At 49.5% G+C, this 20,647-nt stretch overlaps 1 protein-coding gene across 2 annotated transcripts in view; it reads right to left on the reverse strand.

The window, feature by feature from the left end:
- Nucleotides 1–17,138: 17,138 nt before the first annotated feature.
- The window catches only part of GAN (gigaxonin), a 68,635-nt gene continuing 65,126 nt past the window's right edge, over nucleotides 17,139–20,647 (reverse strand). Inside the window, exons 11-12 of one of the 2 annotated variants that reach the window (XR_009049702.1) lie at nucleotides 20,373–20,566; nucleotides 17,139–18,593 (exon numbers count right to left, since the gene is read on the reverse strand). The gene's annotated coding sequence lies outside the window, so the exon portion shown is untranslated. Of the gene's footprint in view, nucleotides 18,594–20,372; nucleotides 20,567–20,647 lie in introns of those variants that run through there. The other variant, XR_009049701.1, reaches the window with a different exon arrangement.

Genomic DNA, 20,647 nt, shown 5'->3' on the forward strand with positions numbered 1-20,647 from the left:
CATGCCGCAACTAGAGAGAGGCCCGCGCACCACAATGAAGAGCCCACTCACCACAACTAGGACCTGATGTAGCCAAATTAATTAATTAAAAAAGAAATAGAGGTATGAATGGACACTCATCCAACAGCACTGGTGTCCTTATAAAAAAGGGGAAAAATTTGGACACAGAGACAGAAACACATAGAAAACAGTGGGAAGACTCACGGAGAATGCCATTCACAAGCGCTGGGATGCCGGAGGCCACCCCAAGCTGGAAGGGAGGCCTGGAACAGATTCTCCCACCTAGCCCTCAAGGAACCAAGCCAGCCCACACCCTGAGTCTGGACTTCCAGCCTCCAGAGCTGTGAGAGAATATACTTCTGTTGTTTCAGCCACCTGGTCTGTGATATTCCATCACGGGCCCTGGGAAACCAGTACAGCCACCAACCAAAGAATGGCTCATTAACTGTGGGACATCCACCCAATGAAACTCTGTAGGAGGAGAAAAGCAATCAACACATGCAAGCTGCAGAGTGATACGGACAGCATCATACCATTTACACAAAGTTTGGAAACATAAAAATACACTAGATCTAGTTTTTGCAAATATAAATGAATAGGGTTTCCCCAGTGGTGCAGTGGTTAAGAATCCGCCTGCCAATGCAGAGGACATGGGTTCGAGGAAGATCCCACATGCCGCGGAGCAATGAAGCCCATGTGTCACAACTAGTGAGCCTGCGTTCTAGAGCCCGCAAGCCACAATTATTGAGCCCACGTGCCACAACTACTGAAGCCGGTGCACCCAGAGGCCATGCTCAGAACAAGAGAAGCCACCGCATTGAGAAGCCCGCGCACTGCAACGAAGAGTAGCCCCCACTCTCTGCAACTAGAGAAAGCCTGTATGCAGCAACGAAGAACCAACACAGCCAATAAATTAATAAATTTTTTAAAAAGCCATAAATGAATAGGAATAGTATGAAAACAAGCATGGGAAGAGAAACTCCAGAGAGGAATGCTCTATCCCTGGAGGGAAGAAGAAGCTTGGATACAAAAGGGCCCCCTGAAGTCAGGAGCTTCAGCTACACTTAGAATGTTTCTTTAAAAGGATCGAGAGAAATAAAGTAAGATTCATGCATTCAGCGAATGCTGAGTGCCCTAGGTGAGGGGCAAGGATGGGGCCCGTGCAAAATTGCCCCTAAGAGTCTAGGTAAATGCTTCTTGATTCATACCCTTCTCTGGGCATCCATTTCCACCACCCCCACCCCCGCCACTTCTCCCCAGCAGACATCACAAAAACACACAAGATGCGTTTCAGAAGGCAGCTGTTTACCCATATCTGTGTGCGTACATGCACGCGAACACACACAGACTTCAAAAAGAACAACGGGAAATAGCAATTTTTCTCTCCCTGTTTTTTTTTCATAACGAATCAGAAAAATTCAGATCCATCTTTCACATCATGGAAATAGGAGAGAAAAGAACAAAAATATATCAAGAAATAAAGCTGCCAGCAAGACAACAGGATCCCAGTTTTCAGCGGAAAAAGGTATGCAAATCCCAAAGCCATAAACCCACAAAGGCCCAGGAGGAAATTCAAAGAGGAAACAAACGTATGGAAAATAGTCAACCTCAGGACTGGCCGGAATCCCCACTCCCACCCGCCTCAACCGGCACACATCAGGCGTGAGGGGGGTGAGGGGGGTGAGCGGGTTCCTGGGGGCTGAGGCAGGCCTGGGAATTCCTACCCACTGGCCCTGCAAGTGACAGCGAGCAAGTGACCTTCAGAGAGACCAGGTGTCTGGAGTGTGGGAAGGGACCAGGCTGAAGAAGGTCAAGCACTCTAGACCAGGTAGGGGAGGCCAGGGGCTCCCCAAAGATTCCTCAAACACAGACGATTTGTGAGTGCCTCGGGCATGCGGCAACAGAGGAACTGTCACAGAAACTATGATTAAAGCACCGCTTTACTGTATTTCCAGTTTTCTGAATAATGCCCAGGGCTGGGAAGATGGGGGACCAAGAAAAGGAGCGCTTCTGTGCACACAGGATTTGGCACCCATAAATTACCCAGTGCCCATTTAGTATGTGCCAGTCAGTTGTGGGCACCAGGGCTGCCCTTCCATCCAATCATCTGGTTTCCTACTCACAGCAAGTCTCCACGGGGCACTGGCATGATCCAACAGTCACTGGACTGACTAGCTTGTTCAGATTTGCCCGGGACATGGCTGACTTCAGCACTGAAAGTCCTGCATCCTGGAAAAACAGGGACAGCTGGTCACCCTACGCTTTCCTGGTGAGGAATCTGATCAGAGATGTGAAGTGGTTGGACCAAGGCCAAGTTACCAAGCCAGGGTTCAAAGAATCCACAGCAGCACAGGTAGGGAGCAACAGAGAAATCAAAGGCACCCAGATCAAACCAACTTTGGGGGCCCCCGACACGTGCTCTTTTGGATGAGACGAGCTCAGCCTGAACGCGGGGTCAGGGCTGGTGGGTTAGGCAGGCCCAGCTGCCACCCATGTCAGTGTCTAGAGGGCTGTCTCCTTGGAAAGCAATTTGGCAACTTGTAGTTCATGCTGTGAAATTGCTCCTAGCCTTTGACTGAATAATACTATGCTCGGAAATCTATTCTAAGGAAATTATTCCTTTTTTATTATTATTAATAAAAAGCTACTGGAGCATTATCTGGAAGAGAAAATAAACCCGAACGGTCCACAGAGGGCAACGGCTTCGTACATCATGGCCCATCTGCCCAGGGACATTGTCACACAGCCAGAAAAATGTAACGTGGATGACTGTGTAGCAACATGGAAAGCTCTTACTATGTACCTTGTAGCTTATGGAACAGGATAAAAATGTCTTTTGTGCCTACAACTTTGCAAAATGCTTCTGACTGAGGATCAGGCTGGAAGGGAATTTGCAGAGTGGTGGGCATGGTGGGGATAAGGGAAGATCTTTAAAAAATTAAAGATCGTTTTTAATCCCATTATATTGTCTTTTCAAAAGTAAAAGAGGGACAATAGGAATTTTCTGCACAGATAGGCTCACGTATATGGACAAAGACATCACTTGCCAAGAGGGTCTTTGCGGCACCGGTGGAAATAGCAAATGACTGGAAGCAACCTGAATATCCATCAAAAGAGGAGCAGTTAAGTAAAAACTGGTACATCCATATAATGGAGTACTACATGGCTGTTAAAAAGAATGAGGCAGCTGTAGTTACAGGACAATCATTAAGATGCATTAAGTAAGAAAGGCCAAATGCAGAAGTATGTAGAGAATGTTACTATTTGTGTAAAAATGACATACACACATACAGATATACCTATATTCCTACATATGCAGAGACTGTCTCAGGAAGGCAGTCTGTGGAGGGGTACGGGTACCTGGATGACAAGGGTGGGAGGGCACTTACCTCTCCTCCATACATTTGGTACATGTAGTGGGTTAAATGGTGTGTTCCCTCCACCCAAGTCATTCTACAGATTCGATGCAATCCCTATCAAATTACCAATGGCATTTTTCACAGAACTAGAACAAAAAATTTTTAACTTTGTATGGAAACACAAAAGACCTGAATAGCCAAAGCAATCTTGAGAAAGAAAAAAACGGAGCTGGAGGAATTAGGTTCCTTGATTTCAGACTGTACTACAAAGCTACAGTAATCAAAACAGTATGGTACTGGCACAAAACAGAAATATAGGTCAATGGAACAGGATAAAAAGCCCAGAAATAAACCCATGCACCTATGGTCAATTAATCTGTGACAAAGGAGGCAAGAATATACAATGGAGAAAAGACAGCCTCTTCAATAAGTGGTGCTGGGAAAACTGGACAACTACATGTAAAAGAATGAAATTAGAACACTTCCTAACACCATACACAAAAATAAACTCAAAATGGATTAAAGACCTAAATTTAAGGCTGAATACTATAAAACTCTTAGAGGAAAACATAGACAGAACACTCTTTGACATAAATCGCAGCAAGATCTTTTTGGATCCACCTCCTAGAGTAATGAAGATAAAAACAAAAATAAACAAATGGGGCCTAAGTAAACTTAAAAGCATTTGCACGGCAAAAGGAACCATAAACAAAACAAAAAGACAACCCTTAGAATGGGAAAAAAATATTTGCAAATGAAGCAACTGACAAGGGATTAATCTCCAAAATATACAAACAGCTCATGCAGCTCTATATCAAAAAAACCAAACAACCCCAATCAAAAAATGGACAGAAAATCTGAATAGACATTTCTCCAAAGATATACAGATGGCCAAAAAGCACATGAAAAGATGCTCAACATCACGCATTATTAGAGAAATGAAAATCAAAACTACAATGAGGCATCACCTCACACTGGTTAGCTTGGCCATCATCAAAAAGTCTAAAAACAACAAATGTTAGAGAGGGTGTGTAGAAAAGGGAACCCTTCTACACTGTTGGTGGGAATGTAAATTGGTACACCCACTATGGAAAACAGTATGTTAAAAAATAAAAATGAAACTATCATATGATTCAGCAATCCCACTCCTGGGGATATATCTGGAGAAAACCTTAATTCAAAAAGATACATGATACATACACCCCAGAGTTCACAGCAGCACTATTTACAACAGCCAAGACATGGAAGCAACCTAAATGTCCATCAACAGAGGAATGGATAAAGCAGATGTGGTACATGTATACAATGGAATATTACTCAGCCATAAAAATGAATGAAATAATGCCATCTGCAGCAACATGGATGGGTCTAGAGATGATTATATTAAGTGAAGTAAGGCAGAGAAAGACAATCATATGATAAGCACTTATATGTGGAATCTAAAGGAAAAAATGACACAAATGAACTTATCCAAAAAACAGAAACAGACTCGCAGACTTCCAAAACAAATTTATGATTACCAAAGGGGAAACGTGGTGGAGGGAGGGATAATTTAGGACTTTGGGATTAACATATACACACCACTATATATAAAACAGATAACTAAAAAGGGCCTACTGTACAGCACAAGGAACTCTACTCAATATTATGTAATAACCTATATGGGAAAAAAATCTGAAAAAGAATGGATGGATGTATATGTATAACTGAATCACTTTGCTGTACATCTGAAACTAACCCAACACTGTAAATCAACTATACTCCAATATAAAATAAAAATTAAATTAAAAAAAAGATACAGGGGACTTCCTTGGTGGCGCAGTGGTTACAAATCTGTCTGCTGATGCAGGGGACATGGGTTTGATCCCTGGGCCGGGAAGATCCCACATGCCTCGGAGCAACTAATCCCCGTGCGCCACAACTACTGAGCCTGTGCTCTAGAGCCCATAAGCCACAACTACTGAGCACGCGTGCCGCAGCTACTGAAGCCCATGCACCTAGAGCCCATGCTCTGCAACAAGAGAAGCCACCACAATGAGAAGCCTGTGCACTGCAATGAAGAGTAGCCCCTGCCTGCCACTACTAGAGAAAGCCTGCGCACAGCAATGAAGACCCAATGCAGCCAAGAAATAAATAAATAAATAAATTTATAAAAAATAAAAACATTTAAAAAAGATACAGAATCTCCAGGTTGCTGCTCACTGTGGCGGGGAGGCTGGGTGGGGGCACTGGAGGAACGTGCACATCACCCTGGAAACCCAGGGAGACAGGGAAGAGGGGCCGGTCACTCATGGATGGGCGCTCCAGGGAGGGGGCGCTCACCTGGCCTGCGTACCACCTCCTGCAGGTCCGCGGAGGCTCAGGGTGGCAACAGGGATGTCGCGTGAACTGCAACCCACCCCCCAAAGACTGCACTGTGGTTGTTCTTGTGATCTCATCAAGGGTCAGTAAGGGCTCTGGATGTCATGCAGATCGTTTGATCCAGAAGAAAGTTCCTCTGTCCATTCATTCACTGCACAGGTATTGACTGAGTGCCTAGCTCTGCTCCAGGCGCCGCCTACAGAGCCGTTACAGAGACACGGCGGAAGAGACAAATACATGGGATCAAAGGTACGTCAGGTGCTGCTAAAAGCCAAGGAGGAACAGGAAGTGGGGGTGGAGAACAGGGTCTGGGGGGGGGGTGGGTTTGATTTTTAGGTGGGATGGGCCCTTTAATTTTGTTCTGGAACGCATCTCACTCTTCAGGTACAGAGTAGGTACTCAAAAAATATTTGTTGAATGAATCCTAAAATATAAAGGGTGCAAGAGACCTTGAAGATCACCTGCTCCGAAAGTGTCAGTTTACAGATGAGGAAACTGAGGCTCCAAGAGGCTAAATCGTCAGCCACGTGTCACTACAGCTATGAAGGGACCCAGCAGGGAAGATGCTGGGGTCGCCTGCCTAATGACGCTGAGGCTCCTCCAACAGCCCTCCCTGCTCCTCATCCCGCGCAACCAGCGCAGGGCAACCCCACATCCACTTGTGGCTGGAAGCAGTGGAAGCCTGCAGAGTCGCCCCTGACCTGGGTGGGGGGACGCAGGACACAGAACCTTGCTTGCCTGCAGCCCCTCTCAGCAATCTCAGGGGACGATTACAAGGTGCCCTTCTGCTCCTGGCATGCGTTTGCAGTTACCTGGTTTACAGAGAGCCCAGCCAGCATATGGGGATCAGGCACATGGTCGCTGATGAGCTATTGGCCGGCCCTGTGCTGATGCCCCAGGGAGGGTCCCAGGAGTGAGTAAGGCATGAGCCCTGCCCCAGACACGGCCATCAGAGGTGCCGGGAACACAGCTCAAACACTGCAGCCTGCAGAGCAGGGGCAGAGAGCAAAGATCTGGGGGCTGGGGTGGGGAGAGTGGCCCAGGATGGGGTGAGGGAGCAGCACTGGCGATGGGCCTTGAAGAGTGGGCAAGCTGGAGATGGTGGGTGAAGGCCGGGAGAAGGGCATGTGACTCAGCTCAGGAGCAGCGTGAGGGCTGGGCCAGAGTCCGGGGCTGAACACCCGGAAGGGCAGGGTCACTAACAAGGCTGGTGGGGGCCTGGCTGTCATGTCTGTGATGGAAAGCCGCGGGGGGTGTTGAGCAGGGCAGTCAGGGAGGATGCACGATGCCTCTCTAGAGGATCTGAAGTTCCAGATTCATTTCCTAGTGTCCTGTGTGACCTTGGGCATGTCACCTGACTTCTCTGAGCCTCAGTTTCCTCATCTCAAACATGGGAATAAGAATACTTCCTGGGCTGCTGTGAGGAGCAAGTGAGCACAGTACAGGAGCAGGAGCCACTACTAGGATTCATGTCTTTAACAAACATTTATTGGGCACCTACTGTATGCCAGGCACTGAAGCTGACCTGGGGTTCAATGGCAGAGGGCAAAGGATTCTGGCTTCCTGGGCGGGGAGATGGACAAGTTATCAAGGCTCTCAAAGTCTAGTGGGTGAGGCCACAGGGGCAGGAAAGGGCATTTCCTCAGCCTGGTGGCATCAGGGTGAGCTTCCTGGAGGAAGAGGAGACACTGCCTCGGTGAGAAGGACAGAGAGGAACAGCATTAGCTAAGACCCAGGGGCACAGCCTGACCCACTAGCCCACTGGACTCCTGGGGGCAGGCCTGCCCCTACCACGGTTGGACATATGTCCCCAGAACGTGTGTGTGGGAGCTACCGGCACTTGGCGTTGCCAGTGAGCAGGAAGGCTAGACGTCCTGCACTGCGCCGGCCAGTCCCCACGGCAGAGATGGGCCCACCTCCCACATGACAGTCTGATGTCTCGCTGGGCATTCATGTAGGCAAAAACCCTGCTTGAAATTATCTGCATCTAGAATCTAACTTCATCTTACATATAAATGCAAATTTTCTTTTCCTGCCCTGTTTTAATAGTCACTGAATTTTCCAGGAGTGCAACCACCGTGTCAATTGAGGGAAGGTTGTTCTTTATTTCTTTTGGACATTAACCAAGAGCTGGTCACCATTTCGGAAAATCACGTCACCAACAGCCTCACCCACAGGGCACACCTGTGACTGTCTGCGCTTGTGGCCGCTGCCTTCCTGGCGATCCTGTTACAGGATAAGCTTCTGATTCCCCACATATGATTTTACGACCAATTACCTTCCTTTTCATCCTCCTCCTTTATATTATAATGCGGGAATTATATTGCTGTTTCGGTCATCACACATACAGGTGAATTACATACCTACGAATTAAACGTCAGGACAGAGAGGCACGTTACAAAATGTTAGTTTTATAAAAGAAGCATCCGGTCTGAATGTTTGCGAGCCCTTGCGTCAGGAGACAGACGGGGAACTGGTTTTGTGATGGTGTCAGCCGGGGCTGAGCAGAGGGACCAGCCAGCCTGGGACACCCACCGGGGAGAACGCAGACCTCAGGAATGAGTCAGGATGAGGGAATCAGAGCGTCGCATCACCGCTTTCAAACAGTGCCCTCAGGTGGAGAGTTCAAAAGCACCTTTGCCTGGTACTGACCCATCTGTGTTCTCACAGGTGCATCCTGGGGGGGGACTGCGGTTCTGAGAGGAGCCGACTGCACACAGCGGCCCCGATTCAGGTGGGCAAGCTGGCGCCTCCTTGTTGCCAACGAGACTTTGAAACTGAGTCCACCGGAGACACAGCCAGCCTTTAAGGAGGGTGAATGACCCACCAGTGAGGGCAGAGAATGTCAAATGAGAGACATTTCCAGATCAATTGGCAGGTCATTTCAGAGGACATGATCTAAAGCCCCTGAGTTCACCAAAAGAGAGAGGGATGGCCTTTATATTCGTAAAAAATGCAGTTTCCTTTTGGATAAATGTGCAAATATTTTAAAACTATCAAGACGAGTATCAAATTCCCGCCTGCCTGGAGCCCCCATGGTTGGACGCTTGCTGTCCCTTATAGGGATGAGGCTGGAGCGCCAGGCAACGGCCAGAAGACCAACGGCCTCATAAATCACGTAAAGGAGTTTAATGGGAAGCCTTCGGTGGATACTGAGCAGGGAGCAACGTGATCAGGTGTGCATTTTAGAAAAGTCAGTTTGGCTACAGCGTGGATGATGGGTGAGAGGGTTCAAGACTAGGTGGGGAGTCTCGCAGCGGGGGAGGCCAGTGGGGGGGGGGGGTGGGCAGATTGTCTAGGCGGCAGGAGATGACAGTAGAGTCCGTGTAGGGGGGAGATGAGGGTGCCCCAAGTAATGGGGGGTGGGGGTGGGGGGAGAGAGGTGGCCTGGACTGTGCAGGGTGGAGGTGTCAGCAGCCTGAATTAACAAATGGGCACATGCAACCCTTCTGCAGCCCATGCCCCAGGCAGGCACTGCTTACACAGTCCTCCCAACAAACCTCTATGGCAGAGCCAGTATAACTTTTCCCTTCATTTTTACAGACAGGGAAACAGAAACACAGAGCTTAAGCCCTTGCCGTGGTCACCTCGATTGGACCTCAACCTCGCTAACCCCTCTCTCAGAGATTCCAGGGCTCTTTCAGAGGTGCCACTGCCGGGTCTCATGATTGATTTGTGCTAAGGAAGAATGTGTGTCTGCACGGACTGGGCAGGGTCTGCCCAGCCTCATTCAGGAATAAAGAACTCAGGTTCTTCTGTTCAGCCTGCAGCTCCTAACTCAAACCTGCTTGCGCTGGGAAAGTGGCCCTGCAGAGCTGCCTTGCTGAGAAATGGGTGGAAAAGTGTTCTTGGTGGGCAGCTGAGCTGGGTGGGTGCATCCAAGAGCCTCTTGTCTGAGTGGATACAGCTGCTCCCGCAGGGAATGGACCAGACCCTCCTCCCACCTCCCAAGGTCATGGGCAGCTCTGATCACAGCCAGCAAGGGTGCAGGACGCCCCTCCCTTCCTGCTTCTGCACCATCACCAGCGAGAGTCCCTTAAGCCCTGTCCAGAGCCCAGTGGTCTTTCTTCAAGACCTGGCGGGGTACCCGTTCCAGGCCAAAACGCAGCACCTCCGCTCCCCCCATGCCTCCCTCGGTGACCGCACGCACGGGAGCCGTCGGCCCTGTGGGTGTGGGGCGCCCTTTGCTGGACATTTTCCATCATCTGCCACATGATGCCTCTGGATTGGCTATTTCGGGTGTGTGTCAAGTTGGGAAGGAAAGGCAGTCACAGGGGGAAGATGGCCAGTCCCCAGTCGATGAAAAAGAAGACCCAGGGCAGATGGGCCAATGTTTTTCATTTCAATTTTTGTGTCCCCATCAATAGCGATCTGCCCTGCTGGGACCCCCACCCCATCCCTCCCACAGGCCGCCTTCGATCACCTCTCTTATTTGGGATTCACAGGGGCCCAAGATAAGCACTAAAATCACTGTCATGAACGTCACTGCTACTACTACTTACTTCATTGGATATTATTTATTAGTTACTGGATTCACAATAGCCCATAATAATAGTATTAAAATTATCTTAGTGGATTATAATTATTATTCCTACTTATTAGATATTATTTGAATGGATATGCCAAATATTCTTACTTATTTTGGGGTATTTTATTTAATATTATTTGTTGGATTTGGAAATTTATTAGATATAGGATATTACTTACTGTCTATCAGATATTATTTAATGGATATTGGATTCACGGTAGCTCATGGTAATCACAGTATTAAACGCAATGGCTAGAACCACTCCTCCTATTTATTTGTTGGATATTGGACTGGATATTATTTGAATGGACAGACCTGCTATTGCTAATAGCCGTCACTCAGTGATGTGCCCATGCGGTGTTACCTAGTTTAATCCTCACTTCTATCATCAAGCCCATTTTTCAGATGAGAAAACTGAGGGACTTCTCTGGTGGCACAGTGGTTAAGAATTCGCCTGCCAATGCAGGGGACACGGTTCGAGCCTTGGTCCGGGAAAATCCCACATGCCCTGGAGCAACTAAGTCCGTGCGCCACAACTACTGAGCCCAGGTGCCTAGAGACCGTGCTCCACAAGAGAAGCCACCGCAATGAGAAGCCCGCGCACCACAACAAAGAGTAGCCCCCGCCCCGCTCTATGCAACTAGAGAAAGCCTGTGGGCACCAAGGAAGACCCAAGGCAGTCAATAAATTCATTTTAAAAAAAAGAAAGAAAACGGAGGTCCCCAAAGATGAAGTCCTATGCCCTAGTCACAGGCCAGCGCGCTCCCATCGTTGCCTTGCGGGCACCCCCCCCCCCAATGCTGCGCCAGGGAGCACAAACCCGCCCCGCCGCCCACCCAGCCACCCACCCCCACACCCCAAGGCGGTGGGAAAGTTCTAACTGGGCTCCTATGCTCAGTGGGCCGCTTACCTTCCGTCACCCGCAGCTCTGTCCAGTAGCTCCTCATTTGAGAAGCATCTGAGGCGAGAGCTGGGCCTCACACATGCGCACCGGAGTTCCCGAAGGGCCTTCTGCGCTGGGGCTGGGACTTGGGGATTCCCAGCACCTCCCCCTGCATGGAAGTGAAGAGGGCTTTGGCCGGATCCATCTGTGGGATCAGGAATGCTGATTAAAGATAGGTCATTTCTTGGCTGGGGAAGAACAGCCTCTTCCAACCACATTCTTTCAAAACAAATCCATCTCCGCTCTGCAGAGAGTGGGTCCCAGGCTGCCGTGCTTCACGAAGATCCCGGCAGGTCCTAAGGGGCCCCTTCAGGTTGTCTTTCTGGAGACACGCCTGAGCTAGACGTGGGGCGGTGGCGGAGGAAGGGCGAATGCAGAATTAGCCCTCACTAAACACCCTTGACCCTGGTTTCCAGGCCCTGTGAGGGGTGTTTTCATGTGCCAAGTCTCACCAGCTCAGTGTTCACGCATGGGGCAACGGAGGCACAGAAATGTTAAATGACTTCCTTGCCCAGCGTCATGCAGCTGGGGCATGATGGTCCTAGGATATGAACTCAGATCTTTCTCACTCCAAAAAAACCCATGCTTTCTCCATTAAAGTGACATCTGTATTTGGCCTGTGGCCCACTTTGGCTTCCAAATCTTTTTCTCCTCCGCATTTGCACAAGGCCAGTCCTATCCAGTCTGGCAGCAATGTGCGGTGTTTAAGTGCACAGGCTCAGGGATCAGCTCATCTGGAATTTAATCCTGAGCCTGCTACTCACCTGCACCAGGCAAAAGCCTTCATCACTCTGTAGCTCCGTTTCCTCATCTGTAAAAGAAGGCTAATGACAGTAGTACCTACCTCTGAAGGACCCTGTGAAGAGTAAATGAGTTAATATTTACGTACGTAAAATTCTTAGAGTCTGGCACAAGATAAATGCTAAACAAATATGGGCTTTTAATCACTAATGTAGTTGCTCTCAGCCGTGGTTGCGAATCAACCCAGGATCTTTAGAAAAATGCCAACATGTGGGTCCTCCCCCAGAGATTCTGATTTCATTGGTCTCAGGTGGAGGCCAAGTGTAGGTGTTTGTCAGAGCTCCCCAGGTGAGGCCAGTGCTCAAGCAAAGGTGAGATGCTCCAGGCCAGAGTCTCCACGACAGGGCTGGTCCTGGGCACCCAGGACAGTGGGCGGCACCCAGCAGGTGTCAGGAACTGCTGGAGGGTGGCTCAGATGCCCTGTGGGTCTATGTCACTCTATATTCAACATCCAGATCACGAGTTTGGATCTCATCTCCTGTCACTTAGGAGGGAGGTCACCCACTCCGACGGAGGTCATCAGCCCTGAAATAAAGACAAGCTTTGTCCCATCCTGAAAGTCCCTAATCCAAACACGAAGTCATCCCAGCCCTGCCTCTGCCAAGGGCTGTGCAAGTTCTGCCTGGACTGAACTGAGTCCCCGTAATCCCTGAGAAGGGACCCGCCCCATTTCTTTCTAAGTCATACACTGTCGGCCCCTGGCTTCCCTGGGATGTGCCAGCAGGAGAAATTCAGGTCCAGTGAGGATGTGGGGGCAGGCGGAGGCCTTTGAGCTCTGGCCTGTTGCTCTGGTCCCAGCCCACCCCTTCCAAGTCACCCAAATCCCTCTCCCGCCAAGGAGGTTGATACACGTTGGCCCTTTATACCATTTTACAAATGACTTCAACTCTCTGGGTCTTTGTTTCTTTGTCTGAAAATACTTCGCAGGTTTCAGTGAGGATTCAAATGACTGAACACACAGAGCAGGGCTGCATTAAGTGGTGGTTGTAATACAACAGTCACACCGGTTGTTGTGACAGGTGGCCCAGGAGGTGGCCAGAGCGCCCTTCCGGAGGGTGGGCTGCAGCCGCGTCACCTGATGAGTGGGGAGAGGGCTATGGGATTCAAGGCCCGGGACCGGCCCTGAGAGGAGGGGTCAGAGGCTGGCAGAGAGCAGACAGAGAAAGGACAGTTGACACTAGAGTCAGACCCATCGCCTGCTCCCTACAATGTTCCTAACTGGGACCTGACAGCAGACGCAGAACACTCTCAGGGACCACCCTGGGTTCTGTTTGTAGCTCTGGAGCTGAGCACCCTCATCTCTGCTCTTCTGGCCCCAGCTGCAGACCCAAGCATGGGGACCGAGTCAGAAAATGCTCCCCCCGCTCAAGACAACAAGGGACCCACATTTCCCGAGCTCCTCCAGGCAATATGCTGCAATATGCCTACACAGGCACGATGCGCATCTTGGGTAAGTCTCGCAGCAGCCTTTCAAGGAGATGTCAGCCTCTGTTTCCACTTAAAGATGACTGTGGCTTGGAGGGAGTAGATGCTCCAGAATCCACACCCAGATTTGCCCAAGTATGAAGCCATACTTTTTCTACTCCATTTGCATGCTAGATTGGATGTGGCTGAAATAAAGCCATGGGACTAAGGGACCTTCCTAAATTTCCCGGTTAAAATTATATGATGGACGATGAGCCACAAGTCTAAGAAGCTCATGTTCCCTCACGGGGGGACAGGTCACTCTCATCTCCAGCTTGGTGTCCTGTGACAAGGGATTAACATCACAAATCTTTGTTGACTTAAACCTTCACTTATTCATTCTTTGAGCAAATATTTGTTGAGCACCTCCTGGGCATGAAATGAAGCACTAGGGACCCAACAGGGAACAAGACAAAGTCTCTGGGCTGATGGAGCCGGCATTCCGGGGTGTGTGTGGGGAGCCAGGTGAGCAAAGAAGAGACAAAAAAGTAAACAAACAAGGATGATGAAAGATTGTAATAAAGGCTATGTATCGGTTATCTGTTGCTGCCTAACAAACACTCCTAGACATACGGCTTAAAACAACCGTCATTTATTTCCTCCCAATTCTGCAGTTTGGGCCAGGCTCAGATAGGCAGTCCCTTTGCTGGTGTTGCTTGAGGTCACTGGTAGCCTCAGCTGTCATTGGGTGGCTTGACTGGGGCTGGAGGGTTTCAGCTGGCCTCACCATTGTCTTCTCTGTCTCCATGTGGTCTCTCATTATCCAACAGTCTACCTGAGGGCTTCCTCACATGGTGGCCAGAGGGTTTTAAGAGGGCAAAGGCAGAGCTGCAAGGCCATTTGGGGCCCAGGCTTCGGAACCAGTGCTATGTCACTTCTGCCATTTTCTATTGACAAAACGAGTCTGCAGACCAGCCCAGATTCAGGAGATGGGAAAATTAACTTCCCCCCTTTTTTGTGGGAGCAACTGCAAAATGATACAGCCATGTTTTTCAATCTACTCCAGGCTAGGAAAGACATACCAGGTGCTGAAGTAGGGCAGAAGTCAGAAATCAGCCCCACAGACATATTTGCTTGGTCTCAACAGTGTTATACTTAAAAAAAACAAAACAAAAAACCCCTCAAATTACTCTAAATGCGGATATCAGAACATTTCATGCAAAATCCAGATTTTCCAGCTTCTTGGGTGAAAAAAGACAAGTTCTGGCAACATCTGGCCAGCATTGCCACACAGCAGCTGAGTATCTGCTGAGCTGGCTGCCTCCTCCGTTAGATGGGTGTCAAAGTTCTCACCTCGCCCTACTGATTTCTAACCCTGAGGCTGAGCGTCTGTGGTCGCTTAGGACTCTTCAGCTACTGTCGTTCTGACAGTAGAGCTAAGGAGGAAAGTGAAACATTGCTCCTACCTGTGGAAAAACAGCAGACTGAGAAGAGTCCATGTTTGATTATTTGTATTGTATATGTCATTTGTATTTGCAGAAAATCGGCAGTTGGTTCTTTACACCTCTGCTTCACTTTGGAAGCTCTTAGACCCTTTTGGCACCTTCCACCCTTCTGATACAGAGTCGGGGGAGAGGAGCAAAGAAGTTCTCCATAAAGACAAGCCACTGATGCTGTACCTGAAGGATGAGAAGCCAGGATGAGTGAAGGGAGGGGGCACAGCATGTGCCAATGCCCTGTGGTCACAGAGGGCCCCTGGAGCCTGAAGGGTGAGGTGTCAAGCAGCACAAAATGAAGATGGAACAGTGGGCAGGGTTCAGAGGCCACGGCATGGTCAGGTTTCATTCTCAAGGCAGTGGGCAGCAGCAAAGGGCTTTTAAGCTGGGGAGTAACATGGTGGGATTTCCAAAGACTGACAGAACACATGGGAGGGGGCCAGGATTTGGGGGATGGGTTTTTATAGTAGTTGAGCAGGATTGGCAGAGATCACTGGTGAAGACAAAAGGGTCTGTCTGTCAGGACTCCCGTCTGTCTGAAGGAAGCCTGGGTAAAGAGAGGCCTCCAGTGACTTGGGTGGTCCAGGACTTTCTGCTGTAGCCTCTGTAGGGTAGGAAGTTTGAGTGGCTCAGACCTGGAGAAGTAGGACCAGCAAGCTCTGGCCAACGAAAGCCTAGGCCAACTCTGGAAGCAGATGCATCATTTCCAAGATAGAAAGAGGTCTGGGAGATGGGTGGGTTGCAGCTCTGGCTGAACGTTAGAGTGACCTGGGTCCTATTTCTGGGCCCCTCCAGACTATCAAGGTCGAACTTCTGGAGGGTGGGATTGTATGAGCTTCCTGTGGCTGCTGTAACAAACCACCATGAACTGAATGGCTTCAAGCAACACACATTTATTATCTTGCAGTTCTGGAGGTCAGCAGTCCAACACTGGTCCCACCAGGCTCAAATCAAGGTGTCATAGGACTGTCTTCCTCCTGGCGGCTCCAGGGCAGAATCCGTTTCCTTCCTTTTTCTAACTTCTCGAGGCCACCCACATTCCTTGGCCTGGGGCCCTGCGTCACTGCAACCTCTGCTTCTGTTGTCACCTCTTCTCTTTGGCCCTCCTGCCTCCCTATTATAAGAACCCCTGTCATGACACGGGGCCCACCTGGATAGTCCAGGATCATCTCCAGCTCAAATCCTTAACTCAAGCACATCTGAAAAGTCCCTTTTGCTATGTCAGGTCACAGGTTCTCTGATTTGAGGATTAGGACATCGCTGTATCTGGGGGCCAAGGGAGCATCATTCTGTTGACCACAGGAGTTAAGGTATCTCGGGGTCTTTTTCCTGCAGAGAACGCTGAAAGGGAGGGGCCTGAGCACAGCTGGCTCTTCTGGCCGTGTCTCCAGGCCAGGTGCTGTGTGGACCCATCAGTGTGGGGACTGTGTTAGTGCCGGTCCCCCGTGCTGTGTCTAATGACAAAAAGAGACAGCCTACAGGCGAAAGGACAGTTGTAGGAAGGACCTAGGCCTGCATATCAGACAGACCTGGGTCCAAAGGCCAGCCCTGCCTCAGACCAGCCACGTGACTTGGAGCAAGTGACTCAAATGGCTTGTGACGTTCTTGTCTGTTAGGGGAGGGTCACGATGATCTCCTAGGAATGCTGTGAGGATAACTGGCAGCAAAGGGCCCACCACTAGGATGACAGATGTCAGATGTGGATGCTGGCCCCTCAAAGCCTCTGGGCAGCTTAAAGGATGGGAGGGAAGGCAGCTAGGGGCGCCGACACCCCAGACAGGTGACACCCCCTCTTCCTCCTCCCTCTCTGCCTCCCAGCTGCATTGGGGAAAGCCAGTTGCTGCAGCAATGGAGAATCTGGCTGGGCTGGAACTGTTAGTCAGTTTCCCCTTTCCTGGCCACAGCTGTTAAGTATATCCTGCTGGATTAAAAATACACCCACCCTTACGGTAAGATTCCCAGGCTGGGAATTCTTCGAGCACCCCGCCTCCAGCCTGGGGGAGCACGAGTTGCCTTTCCCTGAAAACATTTTAGGAGTGGCCACGGTTCCCGGGCGAGGAGTCTGGCGGCCCTGCCAGGCTCTGGGGTGGGGAAGCAGCAGGCCAGGCAGGGCAGTGGGGCAGGGCGCCCCATATATAACCAGGAGCGCTGATGGAGCTGAGAAGAGCCCTGTAACCGGCGTGGGGCTTTGCTGTGCACCGGCAGGGGCTTGGTACCCTGGTAGCCCCTTCAGCTCTCACCACGTCCCCAGGATGATGCCATTATCCTCGAGGCACAGGGGGTAAGGAGCTACCCCAAGGAAGGGCTGGTGGTGGAGATGGGCTTTGAACCCAGCAGTCTGGTGTTTAACGGGTAGACTGGCTCCTGTAGGATCTAATTTAGAAAAGCTGTTCAGGTTTTCAATTTCCTGATGGTGGGGAAGAGGTCTGTGGATCACCCCAAATACCAGGGGACACACACACACCAGACACGCGGCACCCCCCGCTGGAATCTCCCCCGCCCCAGGGTCAGCTACGGTACACAGCACTTGGGGTAGGAAAGCGGGTTTCCCGTTTCCTCAGTCTTCCCAACGACCCAGCATCTAGTGTTGATCTTTTTTCTGATTTGTCCCCTATAGTTGATCCCTCATCAATTTTTTTTAATCGAGGTGAACTTCACCTAACACAAACCATTGGAAAGTGTACACCTCCTGGCATTCGGTACATTCACAATATCATGTAAGCATCATTTCTATCTGCTTCCAAAACGTTTTCTTCACCTGAAGGGAAACCCCGGGCCCATGAGCAGTTGCTCCCTGTTCCTCTCTCCCTCCAGGCCCTAAACCGCGAATCCACTTTCTGTCTCCAGGGATTTGTCTTTCCTGGACATTTCAGATAAATGGAATCGTGTAATATGTGGTCTTTTGTGACTGGCTTCTTTCACTTGGCGTGTTTTCAAGGTTCATGCACGTTGGAGCACGTATCAGTGCTTCATTCCTTTTTTTTTTAACTTTATTTACTTATTTATTTATTGGCTGTGTTGGGTCTTTGTTGCTGCTTGTGGGCTTTCTCTAGTTGTGGGGAGCGGGGACTGCTCTTTGCTGTGGTGTGCGGGTTTCTCGTTGTGATGGATTCTTTCGTTGCGGAGCACAGTCAGTGCGGGCTTCAGCAGTTGTGGTGTGTAGGCTCAACAGTTGTGGCTCACAGGCTCTAGAGCACAGGCTCAGTAGTTGTGGCGCACGAGCTTAGTTGCTCCGTGGCATGTGGGATCTTCCTGGACTAGGGCTTGAACCGGTGTGCCCTGCATTGGCAGGTGGATTCTTTTTTTTAAAATTACACACTTTATTCATTCAATTCTGTCATATTTACATATTACATAGAATTATGAATACCAAGTCATTCTTTTTTCTTTAAGAACTTTTACAGAGATACAATTGACATATAATAAACTGCATATATTTAAAGTGTACAATTTGATTTTTTTTTTCTTATTAGCAATGTATATATGGCAATCCCAATCTCCCAATTCATTCCCTCCCAACCCTCCCCACTTTCCCTACTTGGTGTCCATATGTTTGTTCTCTACATCTGTGTCTCTACTTCTGCCTTGCAAACCGGTTGATTTGTACCATTTTTCTATATTCTGGCAGGCGGATTCTCAACCACCGCGCCACCAGCGACGTCCCAGTGCTTCGTTCCTTTTTGTGGCTGAATAGTATTCCACTGTATGAACAGAACACAGGGTTTGTGTCCATTCATCTCTTGGTGGACACGTGGGCTGTCTCCACCTATCGGCTAATGTGAGCAGTGCTGCTGTGAACATTGGTTTGTGCCCCTGTTTCCATATCTCCTGGGTACATGCACCTGAGAGTGGAAGTGCTGGGTCACACGGTAGCTCTCTTTAACTCGCTGAGGCAACGCCAAATGGTTTCCCATAGTGGTTGCACCTTTTCCATTCCCACCAGCAGTGCCCGAGGGTTCCAATTTCTCTATATCCTCAGCAACGCTTGCTATTTTCTGTTGCTGTTATTTCATGATAGCCATCCTAGTGTGTGCAAACTGCTTACCCTTCACTTTGAAAGTGGAGCTGAGAGACCACACAGCCCCACCTCCACAGATCCAGCCAAGGTAGTGGATTCCCAAAGTCATCTTAGAACTCAAACCCTCTGCAGCCCCGGGGAGTGTCTTTATTAGCAGGGAATGAGTTGCACGCAGAGAAAGATCCTTGGGTGCAAATGGACTGGGGCCAGTGGAGGCCACTGAACCAGCTCGTAGAAATAATTCAGGGACGATGAGGAGCATGCCCTCCTCATGCCCAAATTTCAGAAGCTGCTCCAAAACCCACAGGAAGTGAACATGAACTCAAGTTCTCCAGAAAGCTACAGGTTTCTTTTACAACAAAACAAAACAAAACCACACCACCACACACACACACACACACACACACACACACACACACTCTGCCCTCAAAGTTGATCTCAGTTTTTTTTTTTAAATACCTTGGCTCTCATCAGCTTCTAGTCGAGCTGAAAAAATGGTGGTGGAAGCAGCGCTGGACCTCCTAATTCGGCTCCCATCCAGAACGTCTTCCCTGACTGACCCCTTCAGCCACAAAACTGTTTGATTTTCCATTCTTGGCCATTAAGCAAACACATGAGCAGCTTTCAAGAAGGTCTGTCTCCTTTGCAGAGAGACAGGCCGTTGGACTGCCTGGCCTTGAATCCAGCTCTGCCCTCCCACCACTGAGCCTGTGAGTTTGGCCAAGTGACAACTTTTCTGGGCCTCAGTTTTCTCTGCTGTAAAATGGGCTGTTGTGAGGATGAAGTGAATTAACATGTGAGGTGCCTAAAGCAGCCCCTGGTGCACCGTTGGTCAACAAGATATGTGTCACTCTCTGAAGCTGGCAACAGTAGCAGGAAGGTGACAAGGTCAACCCTTGTCCTATCTCTGCCTGCGTCAAAACTAGCAAAGCGACACCCCCACCACCTACAACAGGCAATCTGGGGTATATTCTTCCAGAACTGGGTTCCTTTGTAGGGCAGGCCTTGAGCAGACTGACATCTCAGGTACCGTAGATATAAAAGGGACCTGGTCATAATCTGGTCCAGGGTTTTATATAATGAGGTATTATGTCCTTGCCCTCCAGACACGGAAATCCAATGACTTAAGTCTCATTTTAGAGACAAGAAATGGAGGCTCTAAGAGCGCAGAGACTGCCAAGGTTTGCCAAGGGTGAGTGGGCACAGCCAGGGCCCCTCGGAGCTGCTGGAGGAGACCTGCGCGTCACAGGGCCGGGCTTCAGGCTCCGCGAGCTCCGACTACGCCCTTCCGCACCCAGCCAACTCGGGCACTGGTTTTCTGGCCAGGTCTTCGTTTAAAAAAAGGGTTCCACAGCCACATTCCAACCCCCCAAAAATAAAAAGGCTGGCAGACCACTGGACCATAGAACCTTCTTGCTATTATGGAAGGTGAAAAAAATTTAAAACCAACTTCCAAACCTACCTGACACTATGCTGTACGACTAAAGAGGAATATTCCATTTCTTCTTCTTTCCATGTGACTTCAGGAGTGATTCTGGCAGACTTCACGTATGTAACTTGGACATCACTGGGAGAGTCTCTCTTTGCCCCATGTCTTCAGTGGAGATCTGCCTGTGACATTTTTTTGGACCCCTGGTCTTTGTAGCTTTGTAGTCTCTGGGCATGAGAGCAAGAAGAAATAACAGAGAATTCTGTTTGTCACAGATGGAATTCTCCAACATATAACTAGACCCTTGA

This window comes from Hippopotamus amphibius, chromosome 16, assembly GCF_030028045.1.
Source record: "Hippopotamus amphibius kiboko isolate mHipAmp2 chromosome 16, mHipAmp2.hap2, whole genome shotgun sequence".
Taxonomy (NCBI): domain Eukaryota; kingdom Metazoa; phylum Chordata; class Mammalia; order Artiodactyla; family Hippopotamidae; genus Hippopotamus; species Hippopotamus amphibius.